Source organism: Erithacus rubecula (assembly GCF_903797595.1).
Source record: "Erithacus rubecula genome assembly, chromosome: 5".
In the NCBI taxonomy this organism is placed as follows: domain Eukaryota; kingdom Metazoa; phylum Chordata; class Aves; order Passeriformes; family Muscicapidae; genus Erithacus; species Erithacus rubecula.
Window position 1 is genome coordinate 46,456,771 of NC_136687.1, and position 18,053 is coordinate 46,474,823.

An 18,053-nucleotide genomic window follows, 5' to 3' on the forward strand; every position below is an offset into this window, starting at 1 on the left:
CACCACATTTACTGCAGGGATTTTCCACTGTGTCTGATAGAGGCCATCACACACACATTGGATCATTTTTCTAAGACCCTGGCCAGAGGCTTCAGCCTTGTCCTTTGCCGTTTGCTAAAAGCAGTTTCAACCCCTGCTGCCAGAGATTCTTGGAAGAGAACAACAAAGATAACTATTACATTTTAGATAAAAGTCCCTTCCCAACTATAAAACATCAACTCACCTTCAAGAAACTTCCATTGGTGCACATGAGAAGGGAGAGAAAAAAGATACAGTTAGATTTGGTGAGCCCCCCCTGGTGCTGCATGCAAACCTCAGCTCAGAGAGCAGTTAAAGCAGAGCAGGTGAGGAAGGGTAGGGTATCACCCTCGAAGTTTGGTTAAGAACATTCAAAGCAATAGCACAGGGAGCTGCTGCCCAGAGAACAAACAAGTGGGTGCTGCTGATTCTGCTCCCACTACTGCAGCAAAATGGAATTGAACAGGGTAGAAACAGAGGCAGCTTAGGAACCACCTGAACACCCTCATCCCTCCTCCCCGTTCCCTAATTCAGATTGGCCTAGAGCTCTTTCTTTTCCTTGTTCTCCACCAAAGTGGCAAATTCTGCCATGATACACAGAACACTTCACGCTAGATGAACAGCTTCTGAAGAAAGGAAACCACAGCAGAAACTGGGAGTAAACAATTCTATCAGTCAATGCTATATCTACAAGGAATACACAGATCTGCCAGCACCATCCCGGCAATGGCTTCTCCTTCTACGGATACCACCAAGAGAGGACTTGGAGGGATGTGCAGGTTGGAGATTCCCAGCAAGGGCTGTGCTTCCAGCCAGCTGCCTGTGGCATCCACCTGAAGCAACTGAATTGTGTGCAGAACCCCTTCTGTCCCTTTACCTCCCAAAAATCTGGAATTACAAAAACATGTGGATCCTCACCTGGGCGTTTTCATCCTCCCAGCTGGGAGGACTAACAAGACCTCCCAGCCATTCACTAGTGGGAAAAGAACCAGAAGAACATGCAGCCATCAATTTCACAGAGCATAGAGGCTTAGACCAAGACATAAAAATGGCAGAAATTGTAATAACCCCTAGTTCTGATTTAGCAACATTCCAGCTCACAAACACATTGAAGTGCAGGAGCTATTAAGTACTGCAAGCTTTGCATTAGTAAAGTAAGAAAAATAGTAATAACTTCCTGAGAAATACAAAATATTGCCCCAGGATTTTACATGTTTTTAGGTTTTTCTTACCATTGCTTCCCTTCCAGACAGGTCACTATGTTTCAAGTAAGAATTCTCTAAGCAGAATCAAGTAGTACCAAAAAAAAACTGGCAAAAATCCGTGTCTACTTTACATCAGAAATGACACTTTAGAGAGACACTTTCTATGTCACGTACAATTCAATGTCTCTTGGCTCCTGTAGAAGGTTGCTCGGCAGCTCAGGGGAATTTTCTGATGATCTGGAAGGAAGTGGCCATTGCTGGCTTTCTTCCCAGTCCTGCAGTAGGGTAAAAATGGACACAGATTAGGATCCGCTTGAAGCTACCCCACCCTGCTTCCCTGTTTGTGTTCCCTGCATGGATTTGGGCTAGAACCTCTTCCTTCCCTTGTTAGCCTAAACACTTCATATTGAATAAGAGCTGCTTAGAAACAGAAACCATAACCACAGGAACCTGGAGCAAAAGGCTTTGCTGCTCTCTTGCCACCAGGCACACAGCACTTAGAGTTTGTGCAGCCTGTCACTCAATGCTGGAACTACAAGGAGCACACAGATGTGCCAGTGCCATCCTGGCAAGGGATTCTCCCTCTACGGACACCACCAAGAAAGGACTTGGAGGAACATGCAAGTTGGAGCTTCCCAGCAATGGGCTGTGCTTCCAGCCAGCTGCCTGTGGCACCCATCAAAGACAACTGAGTTGTGCAGCTCCCCCTCTGCCCCTTTCCCTCCCACAAAGCAGAAAGGACAAGAACAAGTGATAAGAACATGATCCTCACATCTGTAACATCGTCCTGCCACGTTGGAGGATTCTCAAAACGGTCTGGCCATTCACTAGAGTTAATAGAACTGAAAGAAGAACATGCAGACATCAATTTCAGAGTGCACAGAGGATCACCAAGACATAAAAAGTGCAGAAATTGAAACAACCCCTCATTCTGATTTAGCAAGGTACCAGCCAAGAAACACAAGCAGTGCAAGGGCTTTAATGTACTGCAAGCATTTCAATGTATCTCAATCCGTAAGGTAAGAAACATTCAATAAAGTCTTCCTGAATGGAGAGGACAGGTTTCTCCTGGATTTTGCTGGTTTAAGGTTGTTTTTCCCCATCAGTTCCCTTCCAGGCTCTCCACAATATTTCAAATCAGATTCCATCACATGGAGTCAAGAAGAATCCAACAAATTGGGAAAAATAAACCAAAACCAACCCCTGTGTCTACAATATATGAGAAGTTACACTTTGGAGAGACACTGTATCTGTCACATACCTAGAGTTATCTATTGCTTCCTCTTCATTATCACTCGCCCAGAGCTCAGCTGAATCCTCTGTGTCTCTGGAACCAAGTGGGTACAGCTGGCTCTGCTCCCTGTCCTGCACCTCTGAGTCCTCATCCTCGCTCACTGGAGGACTAGAAGGAACTGCTGGCCATGCACTAACAAAGAGCAGAACCAGAAGAGCATGCAGCCATTTAAACATGGAGCCAACAATTTCACTGGCAACAGAGAGTTACCAAGACTTAACGCTTATTCTGGATCAGCAATATCCCAGCCTGACACCCCAATTGTTCCCCGAGCTGCTCCGTACTGCAAGCATTAGAGCATAGGTAAAGCCATGATGTAATAACTATTCAATTAGGATGTCATAAAAAGAAAAGAAATGTTTCCTCTGAATTCTGTGATGTGCTTTTTAGATTCTTTGACTTACTTCTCTGCCAGACAGGCCACTATATTGCAGGTCTGAAGTTTCTGCAGAGATTTCAGCAGAGCCCAGAAGCTTGGCAAAAACCATTACCATATAACAGAAATGAGAATGTAGAGATACATTTTACTCTCACATACCCATCACTATCACTTGTTTCCTCATTTTCAGGAGTTGCCAGGGGCCCAACAGAATTCTCTGCTGCCCTGGAAAGATGTGAGTGCTGCTGGTTCTGCTCCCTGTCCTGCAGTGGGGTAAAAATGAACAGAGCTTATGAACTGCTTGAAGCAACTCTGTTCTACTTGCCTCTTTCAGTTTCCTGAATGGATTTGGGCTAGAACCTCTCCTTTCCCTTGTCAGGCTCAAACCCAGCAACTTCTGCAGGATAACCGTAAACACCTCATGTTGGGGGAACTGTTGACTAAGGAAGGAAACCAGAACAGGCATTGCGAGTAAAGAATTCTGGTTTACTGCTCCCTTGGCACCAGGCACAGATGCCTTGGAGGATGTGCAGTCTGTAAGTCAAGGCTAGAACTACAAGGAACACACAGATCTGCCAGTGCCATCCTGGCAAGGGCTTCTCCCTCTACAGACACCACCAAGAAAGGACTTGGAGGGAAGTGGAGGTTGGAGCTTCCCAGCAAGAGCTGTGCTTCCAGCCAGCTTCCCGTGACACCCACCTAAGACAACTGAGTTGTGCAGCTTCCCCTCTGCCCATTTCCCTACCGCAAAGCTGAAATGAAAAAAACCAGGGCATTCTCACCTGTAAATCCTCATCTGACCAATATGGAGGATGGAAATCATAAAGCAGCCAACCACTAGAGAGAGCAGAAGCAGAAGAACATGCAGCCATTTAAACAGGGAGCTATGTATTGTCCACACTGGACACCAAGGGTTACCAACAAAGAATATGTTGGTGTTTAAAATATCCCCTGTTTTGATTTAGCAACATCCCAGACAAGCAACACAATTGTTCACACACCTTTTAAACACTGCAAGCGTTTCTTGCCATACTGAAAAAACCTTCAGTAATGGCTTCCTGCAAAGAGGGGAATCGTTTTTCTAGAGGATTGTATTTGTTTTGTTTTGTTTTGTTTTGTTTTGTTTTGTTTTGTTTTGTTTTTATTGCTTCTCTTTCTGTCAGGCCACTCTATTCCAATTCTGAAGTTTTGGCACAGAATCAAGCAGTACCCAAAAGCTTGGCAAAAAACTCTTTCTGATATGTATCAGAAATTCAATTTCAGAGAGTCAATTTATCTGTCACATACTCATCAGCATCTCCTGTGTCTTCATCCCTTTCCAGTGGCGCAGCTGAATTCTCTGATGCCATGGAAAGAAGTGGCTGCTGCTGGCTCTGCTCGCTGTCCTGAAATGGGGTAGAAATGGAGGAGCTTAGGAAGCCCTGAACATTCTACTCCCTGCTCCCCCATTTCAGTTTCCTAATTGCATTTGGGCCTGGATCTTTTACCCTTTATGCTATACCTGCTGGATATTCTGCTTTGTACAGCAGCAGTGACATCCCAAAACTGTTGGGATAAACTACACTGTGGCTGGATCAAGGACTATTCTTTCAAACAGCAAGGGAAATTAAAAGCAAAAAAAAAAGGACATTTTTAAATACTTCTTGGAGTAATAAAACACTACTAGTTTGTACCCCAGTCGACTGCAGTTGTGCTTGGTGCCTCAGTGACAGGGGTACCTTAAATTGATGTTGTAGTAAAAACATTTCTTATTTGGGAAGCCAAAGACGTCGTGTCCTCTCCCTTGCTTTTTATTTTAAATCACTGAAGCAATAAGCTCTTTCAGGTTACTTTTCCACTGTCCACAAGTGATACTCAGAGAGATAGTTAGATACCAGACCACACACCCAGGAGCACAGGAGAAACTATTTTGACTACAAAAAGGAGATGAGTGTGCCCTCCACTACTTACCACAACTGATTCATCATCTCAGATAGTGATGACTTCAGGCTCAGAAGATTTGCCTGTGAGATCTATAACTTCTTCTTCACCTGTCAGATCGATGATGTCTTCTGTGAGATTTACGACTTCATCTTCGCCTGTGAGATCTATGACTTCTTCACCAGTTGAAAAAGAGAACATCAGAGTGAAGACTAGAGATTGCAGAAGTATGAAATGGGCTGCCACTGTGGAACACGCTGAGGTTGGATTCACTGTGTGTCCCGGGTCTCTTTTTTTCAGGAATGTGTCCAAATTTTCAGCCAAGCTTTGCTCTCAACAGTTCACAGGTAGCACTGTCAGCCTCGTTCTCTGAAGCTCCTTATTTCAAGTCTTTGAGGTCTTGGCATTTTCAGGAGTTCAGCTATTCCTCTGTCACCATTTCCCAACAGGAAACAGAGAGTTTTGCTCTGCTCCCAGGGACAGCTCTGACCTCCTCAGGCCCTGCTCTACTGCCAAAGGTGACACAGCAGGAGAATCAGAATTGACATTCAGGAAACGAGGGTCTTTGTTTGGCTTTGTTTCTCTCTTATTGACTTCAACATTACTTTTTTAGGGTTTGTGCAGATATTAGGGCAATATTGGAAAAATAAAAGAAGAGCAGTACAACAACCATGAGTTAGTAACAGGAAACACTTTAATAGTAAAGTTAATGTGGGACAAGGCCTAAATTATGAATACAGTACCTAAGGGGACAAGGTCTCTTTAGGAGCCAGGGGTCAAAGACAAAGACAAAGGGAGGTCTGTGGTAAAAATATGGGCTAAGAGTGGGGATGTAGTTGAGGTTAGGGTGGAATGGGTATAGGGAAGAGTGGTGCAGAGGTGGAGTAAGGGAAGGCAGGGTCTGATGGGGTAGGCTGGGTGGAACACTGCATTTACTGAGGGCTAATAGGAATACAAGGGAGGCAGAACATTTTAGGAACTGGTAGTAGGGATAATTAACTGGGAAATGAGGGCTAGGAATATGTATGAGGTAATAAAATAGGCAATCCCATAACTCTTCAGAAGCTTCTTTCTGGGATCACCACGACTTAAACAAATGCCTCCCAAGATTCAGGGTTGGGATTTAATTCTTCTTCCATGATGGTTGCCTGACCTGGAAGACCAGTTAGGCTGACTCCCACATCTCCCCCTTTCTGTTTAACTATAAAAATAAAACTGAAGGAGTTTTACAAAACTTTGTAAAAGCATCCTAACAGACATAGAACAATTAACACTATAATGACAACAATGATGAAGATAACTAACCCAGTTTTCCTTTTAGAAAATACTCACTCCTTGATTCCCTAATTTTTAAGGAGTCCATCAAAACATTTATTGGTACAGGGTTTTGAGTTTTACAAGATGGAAAATAGGGAGCATGCAGGATGTGCTGGGGTCCCTTTTTACTGAAAGGTGTAGAGCTTGGTCCCCGCTGAGTCCCAAAACTTGATATCCCGCATATCATCAGCTGATGTGTCAGGGAAGTTCTTACAGATGCACCTCACAAGCAGCTTAAGTTCCTTCTTGGAAAAATCTTTGCCATGTTTCTGCAGAATAAACTTAAACTGTCCATAAATGCTCTTGTCTACTTTGGTCATATTGCCACCCATCTCAGCAACAGGCTGAGAACCGTGGAGGAGGAGGGTGAAGGAAGGGTGTAAATGTATGTTTGCTGTGGTTTGGTGTGGTTTGTTGGGGTTTCTGTGGGCACAGAGGCTGCAGTGATGCTCAGGCGCTGGGGCTGAGGGTGGCGGGAGGTGCAGCCCTGCCCTGCTCTGCCCCTGAGGCCCCAGGGCAGAGCCGTGTCCAGCTGTGCCCAGCACAGGCGGGATGTGCCTGTGCAGCAGGGCCGCAGGAGCCCTGGGCATGTGTGGAGGCCTGGAGCAGCCGTCCTGTGCAGCCAGGCTGGGAGAGCCGGGGCTGTCCAGCCTGGAGAGGAGCAGCTCCGGGGAGGCCTCATTGCGGCCTGCAGTGCCTGCAGGGGGCAGGGAGCCATGGGCAAGGGAAGGGCCTGCACTGCAAGGGGGACATTCCATGGCACGTTGTTGTTAGGAGTGAGTTCGTGTTCCAGGGCGGGATTGGGGTTTGTTAGTTGATAATTTGTCAACTGTTGCTTTGAAGTGGTCTTTTAATTCCAAAAGTGAGAAGTTTAGTAGGGTGAGGTTTTGTTTCAGGTGACAGCCAAGAGTCCCCAAACGAGCCATTAAGTTAAGTGAAGTTTTTAATTGTGGAAGCAGATTTATTTGTTTATGGCATAGTGAAGTTGTAAGTTTGGGTAAAAGAGTTATTGTGGTGCAACATTTAAGTGTGTCTGTCGTTAGTTGAGGTGTGCCATTTTGTGCTGTGAGTGTGAGGGGAGATGTTCGCCATTGTGGGTAGTCGTGAGGTTGTTGAAGTGCGCCGTTTTGTGTTGTAGGTGTGAGTGGAAGAGGCGCCATTCTGAGTGAGGCTCTCCAAACACGCGATTGAGAGAACCATCCTGTATATCCTGGAAGTAGCAAGACAGAGGAGCCATATTGTTTAAAAATAAGTTCCCATGACTTGTAGAGTTTAAATTGTTAAATTTAGTGGTTAAATCTGTAGTTCACACGGTTAAAATTTTCCCATCATAGAAAAGCATTTAAGTGCCTTTGTACCTACCCCAGTTTCCCCCGCTCAGTCGTCCCCATCCCTTAGTTGTGAAGTTTCATTTGTTAGTTTACAGTCCCTCCTTTTAGGGTATCCTTTTTTTTTATTTGCAGCTAGTTTAGCAAAGGCCAGAATTATGGGCCAATGTATGAGCAGGAGGGCAAATAAGGAGAAGAAAGGGAAGACCTTGTTGAAGAACATTCCCCCTAATAGTCCCTTAGGTTAGAAAATAGGTAAAAAAGTGAAGAATTAAAAAGATTCGATAAAATAAAAATTATAAACTATTGTATGGAAATTTGGCGAGAAGAAATTATCTAAGAAGGACCCGTATATTGGCCTTGGTAGGGGTCTCCAGAAAAATGGATATGTGTAGCTCTCAATAAGCATGTAAATTTGAAAGAAGCTAAAAGTGAAGAAGAGTTACAATATGCAGCCTGTTGGCTGGAGGAAGAGATCTGGTGTCAAGATATTAAGATATATAAAATGACAAAGGAAAAAGATAAAGAAACAGATACAGAATCCAAAAAGAGATGGCACCTGTTAGAATGCCTCCCACCTCCTCCCTCTCCTATCCCTCCAGCAGTCCAGCTCTACCCTCCTGTGTCCCTACACCGGATCCTCCAGCTCCATCTCTCCCACAGCCCCCTCAGCCTGCTCCTCCCATACATCAAACCCTTCCCTCCTATCCCCTAGTTCCTCCTTTATCCCAAATCCCTACTCCCCAATTGCCTCTTGTACCCCAGGTCATGCTTAAGGATGATAGATCTAGGAGTAAAGAAACCCAAGTTAAGCATGGAAAGCGAGCATCAGGATATGCTGTAGGAAATGGATGTACAATGACAGTTATAGAAAAAGGAAAGTTCCCCGTCAATTGGTCAGCTCAATGTTGTGAAATGTATGCAATGTTGAAAGGACTGGAGAAGCTTAATCAGAAAAGTGGAACTATATGCACAGATTCAAAATATGCTTATGGGGTGGTGCACACTTTTGGAAAAATTCAGGCCGAAAAGGTGTTTGTCAATTCAAAGGGGAAAACATTAATTCATGAAGGGCTTATAAAGGCAGTGTCAGAAGCATTAAAAGGACCAACAGAAATTGCAGTTGTGCATATAAGAGGACATCAAAGAGGAGATACGCTGGAAATAAAAGGAAACAACTCAGCAGATCGAACTGCAAAAGAGGCAGCCTTTGAAGATTCAGAAGAGATACTGCAACTGAATGAAGTAAAAGAAGGGAGTGACAGAGGCAACAATAATGAAGTGATTCCCACATTCACTGAAAAAGAACAGGAAGAGTTACAGAAACAGGGTGGTATTAAAAACCAGTAAGGGGGAATGTAAAATGTCCGATGGAAGACAGGTATTAAAGCATTAGCAAGGAAAATACTAGAAAACTTGCATGCCTCAACATACTAGGGAACCCAAGAATTGTATAATCATTTTCTGAGAAACTATGCATATATTGGAGCATATGAAATTGCTAAAACTATAACACGAGACTGCATGATTTGTCAAAGAATAAGTAAGAAAATAATGCGACGACCACCTCAAGAGGGATGAGAATTGGCAATGAGACCCTTCCAAAATATACAAATAGACTTTACAGAGTTACCCCAAGTAGAAAGATTTAAATCTCTACTAGTAGAAGTAGATAATTTAACACATTGGGTTGAAGCATATCCAACTACTAAAGAAACAGAAGTAGTGGTCAGTAAGATTCTATTAGAGCAAATTATACCAAGATATGAAATAATGAGTTCTATAGACTCAGATGGAAGGCCACATTTCACAGTAAAAATTTTGCAACAGATAGCAAGTGCTTTAGATATTGTATGGAAGCTCCATACCCCCTGGAGACCACAAAGCTCTGAAAGACTCGAACGAATGAACCAAACATTAAAAATAGCTCTTACAAAATTAATAGAAGAAACAAAAATGAATTGGCTTAATTGCCTTCCTTTGGCTCTAATGAGAGGAAGAACAAAACCAAGAGCAGATATGGGAATTTCCCCATATGAAATGATGTTTGGTTTACCCTTTCTAAACCACCTCACGTAACACTGGAACATACGAAGAAGGAGAGCAAAGTGTGAAAAAGTATGTACAAACGATAACAAGTACCTTAGAAGAGTTAAGACAAAAAGGCAATCTCCCTCAAACCACACCTATTGACTTTAAAATTCATAACTTTCAGCCTGCAGACTGGATATTAGTCAAATCCCGGAAAGAACAACCCTCAGTTCCCACATGGGAAGGTCCATTCCAAGTCTTATTAAGAACAGAAATTGCAGTTAGGACCCAAGAACGAGGATGGGCACACACAACCAGGGGGAAGGGTCTGGTTCCTCCACCCCTAGAGTCATCTTCTGCTCCAGCCACGTGGATGACCACCAAAGTGACTGACGCAAAATTAATACTAAGGAAAAAACCTTTAAAGACATCCTCAGACTGCATATAAAAATCAAATGTAATAGATTGAAATTTTATAAAAAGCTTTAATTCCAAAAAGTTTTATGGTGTTAGAAAAAGTTATAACTGAAAAGGTATTTATTAAAAGTGTTAAAAGTATTTATTAAGGGTTTTTAAGATGTTAAAAGAAGTTTTAACTTTAGAAAGTTTTAAAATGTAAACATTTTAAACTCAAGAGTAATATATATGTATTTACTAAATCTTTGGTATCTCTTATTACAGGTCCAAAGAAAGAAGGTAGAGCATTCCCCTACACCTTTAGAGATTCGACCCCAAAGAAGAAAGAAAGAGTAAGTTGGTACAAAGAGGGAAAAGAAACTCCTGCAGATGGATAATAGCTGGTAAGACCATCACTGGAAGGGAAGGGGGGCAAGACCGGACCGGAACGTATCCACTGGCCAGTCGCGGATCCTCTGTCGAGTGATATATGGGAGAGAGAGCGGCCGGTACCGGACCCCCGCTGGTGTTAATCCTCCTGCTTTTGAACATCGGTGGAGGAAAAACTAGTCCGTGTGATAAATGCTATTATCCTTTATATGCAGGAGATACTCCAACAGCCGTCCTCAGGATCCACACTAACCCAAATCCTACTTGTATCAACTTCTCTTTATTAACAGCCTGTACTGAGGACAGGAAAACCTATTGGCTAGTGGAAAATATAGGAAATTTTAAAGAAAAATTGTTAGCGGAATGCCCTATGAAAGAAAAATGGATCTGTTCAGAAAATGACCAAAAGAACAAAAAACAAGCAACAGGATTTATGAACCAGATTTAATTAAAGAAAGGGAAGTAATTGGTGTAATCAAAAGGGGTCCCGAAATCCAAATGGTGGGTGGGAAAAATTTGGTTTTAGAGCTTTCACAAAAAATAAGTCATTAATTCAACCTGTCCAATGGTTGGATTTGCAGGGACACCCAGATGGCCGAAGTCTGGCCATGGGAAGGGATCCCCCTAAGTCCACAGAATGTACTCAAGTTACTAGACAAAGAAAAATCTGGACCTGATGGCAGAGCCAAAGGAGAGGTATGGAGTCTAAGATCTGAAGTAATCGGAAAAGAATGCATCTGGAGAAGAAGTCCAGATTATACCTTGTTCCTAGGTGAGATCAATTGCAAAAGGTATTACGTGCTGAATAACACCCACCAGTGGTGGATCCCTAGGCCCCCGAGTTGGTATTGGTCCAAATCACAAAAATCAGGATGTGCCTATATTGAAAGAACTAAATGAACTTATTACTTGGAACCCAAACCCTTTTCTAGACGTGCCCCAAATATCTAAATTCTGGACACAAAGCCGTCTCAAATTGGAGAAACAACCTCAGTATTGGAGAGCCCCAAAAGGCCTTTACTGGCTATGCAGAAAAACAGCTTACGTTGTCCTTCTGAATGGCTGGGCAGGGAGTTGCACTTTGGGAATCATCCAACCTTCCTTTTTTCTCCTCCCCTGGGCTGAAGGGCAACATCTAGGAGTGCCCCTATACGATGAATTAATGAGAAAAAAGAGAGAAATACAAATAGGGGGCACACAGACATGGGGAGAGGAAGAATGGCCACCGGAAAAAATTGTAGCTACTTACGGCCCTGCCACCTGGGCCCAGGACGGATCATGGGGATATAGGACACCTATTTACATGTTAAATAGAATTATTCACCTGCAAGCCTTACTAGAAATCATTTCTAACCAACCCACCTTCGCTATAGACCTCCTTAATGTGCAGGCCAGGTAAATGAGAACTATGATCTATCAAAATGGATTGGCCCTAGATTATTTATTAGCAGCAGAGGGAGCTGTCTGTGGAAAATTTAATTCTTCAGAATGCTGCGTAGAGATCAACCACCATGGTGAAATAATTACAAATATAATGACCAACATTCGAAAATTAGCACATGTTCCCGTCCAAAATTGGATCCCCTTATTGAAAACAAACTGGTGGGACTGGTGGGAGGAGTTTATAAAAGGTTAGTGGTGGAAGATAGTGCTTGTGACAGCAGGCGGTGCCCTTAATCAGTGTTGTCCCTCTTTCTTGCATGGTACCTTGTCTCACCCGAGTAATCACCAAAACAGTGCTGAACTCCCTCGAATTAAGCCTCAAGAATGGACTAAATGGCAAAAAGACTAAAACCATTTTATTAATGCAAGAAAACACACAGGAGGAAAATAAAGGCCCAGAAGTTGCTGGCGAAACTTACGAAAGATACCAAAGACTTTGACGAATTGACAAAATCAATGAAGAAAGGGCTTAAAACTGTTTAAAACTGGATAAAACTAGATAGGTTGATGCGGGCTGAAGCCCGATCAAAGTTTTAGAGGAGGGAATTGTCAGGAATGAGTTTGGGTTCCAGGGTGGGACTGGGGTTTGTTAGTTGATAATTTGTCAGCTGTTAATGAGTTGTCCGTTTAAAAGTCGTTGGGGAAGTTGCAATGGGCGGGGATATGGCCGTGTGAGGACCCACTGTCAGTGGGTGGGCGTTGCAGTGTGGGCGGTTTTGGCAAGGGGAGGGCTGACTGACAGTTAACTGACAGCTTCAGCTGGAAGCTTCTAGAAGAATGACGTTATCGGGTGAGCGCCCAGCTTGAGCACTGACTGGACGCGCCTCCACCCTATCAGAACAGCCAGTGAAGGGAGAGCCAATCCCAAGGGAGAGTGAGAGATGATCTAATCCGAGAGGAGGGGGATTAAAAGGCTGCTCAGGGCTCGGAGCCCCGAATACGATGGTGCTCGGTGCCTGAGGGAATGCGTGGTGTTACGTTATGTTACACTGTTTTTCGGTTACAATTTCTCTGGTTTACCGCATGGCAATCAGGCTTATCATGCGTCCCCGTTCTTGGTTGTTGTTTCAAATAAACGAGTTGGTCTTTGTGAAAAGACGCAGGCCTCGTTTATAACATTGGCATGAACTGTGAGGGTGCTGAGACGTGGCAACAGGCTGCCCAGAGAAGCTGTGCATGGCCTGTCCCTGGAATGTTGCAGGCCAGGCTGGACAGAGCCCTGGGCACCCTGATCCAGTGGGTGGCAGCGGAACCAGGCGATGGTTGAGGTGCCTCCATGGCATTCTGGAGCTCCATGGGTGAGCAAAGCGACACCCATTGCCTGGGCATGGAATGTTGGAACCGGTTGCCAGGGTCATTCCTGCTCCCAAGGTTCTGTTGACACGGAGTCAGTCGAGCCAGTTGACGGATTCTCTGCTGCGCTGCAGACGTGGAGCATCCGTCTTCTCCACCCCAAGTGGGAATACACAGGGATTTACTGTCATTTGTGATCCAAACTCTGGTGTGAGTGTGCAGGTGAGTGCAGACAAGTCTTGAAAAGGCTTCTGCTGCTGAGGGGCTGGGCTGGGCTGCAGGATGGGCTGCACATGGGCTCAAGTACCAGAGCCACAGACTTCTCATCCAGCTTCAGACAGCAGCTGGAGACCTGGGAATGGGACACTGGGGCATGGAGGTGTTCAAGAAGATTGGCATTCTAAATAGATAATCTCCACTCTACTTTTCTGATAGATTTGGAAGAGCAGTTTTCTCTGTCTCTGAAAAATCTGCAGTGGGCTACCCAAAGGAACCTAAGGGATTGATCACATCCCTGGCCTTCCTTTGTTGGTGTTTGCCCCGCTTACTCTGCCGTTGGTTTTGCTCGCGAAACACCATGAGCTCAGTAAGTACTTTGCTACTCCATGCAAATCTGATTCTGAAAACATTTTCCAAGGTACTTCCAGAAGGGATTTGAAGAAATTGTAACAAATGCATAGGAACATAGGGAAATAGAAACACAGAAGCTTTTAAAAACTTCAAGCAACTTCATGTTCTGGAATACTGAAGATTTTGAATCTCTGTGGTTGTTAGCAGTAGCTTATAGTGTGTGCAGCAATCTGATAGAACTGGGAAGTGGTCTTCTTGTGCTCGAGCCATTGGAACAGGATCCTTCTTGGTGAGGCAGCTTGTCAGAAATCAGGGGTGATGTCCTTTCTTTGAGCTTCTGTATTGAGGTGGGAACGGCTCACAGCACTATTTGATGCCCATTCCATCCTGTGCAGGAATGTTTTCTGTACCCTTCTGTGCTGTCATTGGTATTGTAATAACCAACGGCCGTGTTCATATCAGAGCCAGGGAAAATGCTAAGGCTTTGTTCTCTCCCAGGGTCAGCGAAAGCGCCCTGGAGGAGCAGCTGAGTCCGGACCAGCTCGGAAACGGAGCAGGCTGCAGCCCTCCAGCACAGGTGGGACTTCCCAGGCAGAAGCACTAGAACTTGTGGAAAGTGGTACACCTGCTTTGGAGTCTGGTAAGAGCAGGAACTGTTCTGGAGTGAGAGGATATGCTGGCCATGTGCTTTTGCCAATTTCTATGCCCTTTACTGGAGAGGAAGGGAAACCTGGGGCTTGAGGAATCACCTGGTACAGCATCCTGAAACAACAAGCCTTCTGACAACTGTTTTGGTTTGTTACTGAGCTCACTACATTGGCCCATTGTGAGAGATGAGCTGTGTAGCAAAGGTCCTCAAGTGCTGCTCAATCACCTGAACGTGTGTTCTGATGAGCTGGCAGTCACTGCAGCTGTCATAGTGGAACTGCAAACTGAGTGTGGGGTCTCCCAAGCTGGAAAAAGATAAGGGAAAGTTTGTCATTACCTGTGTCCTGTCCTTCAGGGGAACATGTACAGCATGGTAGAGTAAAATTAGGATCCCCTCTATTGTTGGTTGTTTATCTTCTCCTGTGTGCTAATCATTCCCCTATGTGAGATGATTCACCTGTTGGTGTGAATCTTCCATAATCTGAACTTGTTCATCAAACTCCAAGAGAACTTGTGAGGAGCTCAGCTGTTCTTCCTCTAGTATTTCCTCTTCAGAGGACAGGGCTGACAGTGCTCCCTGTGGACTGTTGAGGGCAAAGCTTGGGTGAAATTTTGGACACTTTCCTGAGTAATGAGAGACCCAGGGCAGACAGTGAATTCAACCTAATGCTGTTCCACAGTGGCAGCCCATTTCATTCCTCTGCAATCAGTGCCCTTGATTCTAACCTTCTCTTTCTTCAGCTGCTGGACAATTCATAAATCACACAAGTGAATCTTCTGTCCCTGAATTCAGATTTCTTCTTAGTGATGATGAGTCTCCTGTGGTAAGTAGTGAAAGGCACTCTTCTTTTTGCATTCAAATTAGTTTTCTTGCCTTTCTTCTGGAATATTGCTGAGTACCCAGACCTGCCTGCCCAAAGGTAGAAAGATGGCTCTGATTTACCACTTTAGATACATTTCCCAGTCAAACCCAAACACACTCATGAACACATCAGCATGCCTGAGAATCCCTTGAACGCAGTGGGTGACCAACCTAAAAGAGGTTGTTGCTCCAGTGATTTAAAAGAGAGCACAGGAAGTCTTTGGCTTCCCAAGTAAGAAGCGTTTCATCTGCAGCATCACTTTAAGGTACCCCTGTCGCTGAGGTGTAAAATGCTCCTGCAGATGACTGGAGTAGACTCGAATTCTATTTCTTATTCCAAGAAGTCTTTGAAAGAGTGCCCTTTGGGATTTTTTCATTTTCCCCTCCTATTTTGAAGGAATATGCTTTCATCTAGCTCCACAGTGCAGTGTATCTGCTTAAGTTTGGGATGCCACTGCTGCTGTGCAAACCAGAAATGCAGCAGACATAGAATGAGAATTACATCTTGACGGGGTTGCCCCTGAATCTTTACAAAGCAAAGGCCTCCAACTTGACAACAGCATTTGTATAACCCAGCTCCACCTGCACCAAACACAAGAGAAGGTTTAGGTACAGATTGTTTTTTCTTCAGTAGCTGTTTGTATAATAAGTAATGTTCAGGTTATCACAGGTGAGCTTGTCAGTTGGAGGGAGAAAGAGGGAAAGAAACAGCTCAAGCCCAAATTCATTTTCGGAGCTGAAACAGAGGGGCAGGAAGTTCAGTGTTCAGGTGGTTCCTAAGTGCCTCCATCTCTTCCCCACTTCAGGACAGGGAGCTGAGCCAGCAGCAGCCACATCTTTCCAGAGCAGCAGACAATTCAGCTGAGCAACAGGGAAAGACAGATGAAGAGGAACCAAGAGAAAATCATGGGTCTGTGAGAAAGGAAAAGGCTATCAAAACTCTTAATTTCAGATATGTGGTAGCAAGGTTTTGGTCAAGCTTTTGGTTCTGCTTAACTCTGCAAATACTTTAGTCTTGCAATACAGTGGCCTGTCTGGCGGAGTAGTAAATAAAAGAATCTAAAAAACACATCACAAAATTCAGAGGAAACATTTCTTTTCTTTTTATGACATCTTAATTGAATAGTTATTACATTATGGCTTTACCTATGCTCTAATGCTTGCAGTACGGAGCAGCTCGGGGAACAATTGGGGTGCCAGGCTGGGATATTGCTGATCCAGAATAAGTGTTAAGTCTTGGTAACTCTCTGTTGCCAGTGAAATTGTTGGCTCCATGTTTAAATGGCTGCATGCTCTTCTGGTTCTGCTCTTTGTTAGTGCATGGCCAGCAGTTCCTTCTAGTCCTCCAGTGAGCGAGGATGAGGACTCAGAGGTGCAGGACAGGGAGCAGAGCCAGCTGTACCCACTTGGTTCCAGAGACACAGAGGATTCAGCTGAGCTCTGGGCGAGTGACAATGAAGAGGAAGCAATAGATAACTCTAGGTATGTGACAGATACAGTGTCTCTCCAAAGTGTAACTTCTCATTTATGGTAGATACGGTATGGTTTGGGCTGTTTTATTCTTTTTATTTTTTTGCCAAAGTGTTGGACACTGCTTGATTCCCTGTGATGGAATCTGATCTGAACCGTAGTAGCCTGTCTGGAAGGAAACTAATGGGAAAAAAAAATTATCTTAAACCAGCAAAATCCAGGAGAAACCTGTCTTCTCCATTCAGGAAGTCTTTATTAAATGTTTCTTACATTACGGCTTGCGATACACTGAAATGCTTGCAGTACATAAAAGCACTTGCACTGCCTGTGTTTCTGGGCTAGGACACTGCTAAATCAAAATAAAGGATTGTTTCAATTTCTGCAATTTTTATGTCTTGGTAGCCCTCTGTGCACTCTGAAATGGACAGCTGCATGTTCTTCGGGTTCTTCTTCCTCTAGTGCCTGGACAGAAACTGTCAGTGATTCTCCAAATTGGAACAATGACAACCCAGAGGTGAGGACCTACAGCCCTTGCTTGGAAGCTGCAACTTGCACGTCCCTCCAAGTGCTTTCTTGCTGGTGTCTGTAGAGGGAGAAGCCCTTGCCAGATGGCACTGGCACATCTGTGTGCTCCTTGTAGTTCTAGTTTTGAGTGACAGACTGCACATACTGCAAGTCCTGTGTGCCTGGTGCCAGTAGAGCAGCTAACTGGAATTTTTTGCTCCAAAGTCCTGTTGTGGTTTCTGTTGTTTAACAGCTCTCCATCTAACACCAAGTGTTTAGATTAATCATTGGGCCTTTTTGGGGAGAAAGAGGGAAAGAAAATACTCCAGGGCAAATCCACTTAGGGAACTGATACAGGAGAGCAGGTGGTTCCGGGTTATTCAGACACCTCCTAATCTGTGTCCATTTTTACCCCATTGCAGGATGGGGAAGAGAGCCAGCCGTACCCACTTGGTTCCGGAGCAGCAGAGAACACAGATGAAGTGCCTGCGAATGAGAACGAAGAGGAGTCACAAGATATTGAATTGTATGTGACTGATAAAGTGTCTCTTCCAAGTCCAATTTCTGGTACATGGTAGAAACAGATTTCTGCCAAGCTTTATGGCTTTTCTCCTGTATTCTTGAAATCTTAATGGAATGTATCGTTTGGTAACAACTGAGAGACACTGAAGAACCTGAGGTATAAAAAAGTAATTGAAATGATTTTGCTCTTGGGCTGGTATGTTACTAAATCAGAAGAAGAGATGTTCTATTTTCAGGCATTTTTCTATCACTAACCTGTGATGCACAGTGAATTAATGGCTGCATGTTCTTTCTGCATCTGTTTTCTATGACAGAAAGCCCTCTGGAAGTCTCCTCTGCATAATCTGCAAGAGTTGCTACTCACAGGTAAAGATCCAGATGTTGCTGTCCTTTGAGAGTTGTGGGAGGGGCGGGGAGGGGACAGAAGGGGAGCTGCACAACTCAGTTGTTTCTGGTGGGTGCC

The 18,053-nt window shown here is 44.3% G+C and overlaps 1 protein-coding gene and 2 long non-coding RNA genes across 3 annotated transcripts in view; 1 reads left to right on the plus strand and 2 right to left on the minus strand.

The window, feature by feature from the left end:
- The window catches only part of NPNT (nephronectin), a 134,654-nt gene that overhangs the window by 93,169 nt on the left and 23,432 nt on the right, over nt 1-18,053 (minus strand). The gene's annotated exons all lie outside the window — the stretch shown is intronic.
- Nucleotides 878-2,649, minus strand: LOC306802668. Its single transcript, XR_013774429.1, has 4 exons — nt 2,485-2,649; nt 1,996-2,065; nt 1,398-1,498; nt 878-991 (listed from the first exon to the last, which is right to left on the minus strand). It is a non-coding gene; the product is annotated as an uncharacterized lncRNA (long non-coding RNA).
- LOC306802669 lies at nt 14,018-15,978 on the plus strand. The gene is made up of 3 exons (XR_013774430.1): nt 14,018-14,224; nt 14,974-15,056; nt 15,901-15,978. It is a non-coding gene; the product is annotated as an uncharacterized lncRNA (long non-coding RNA).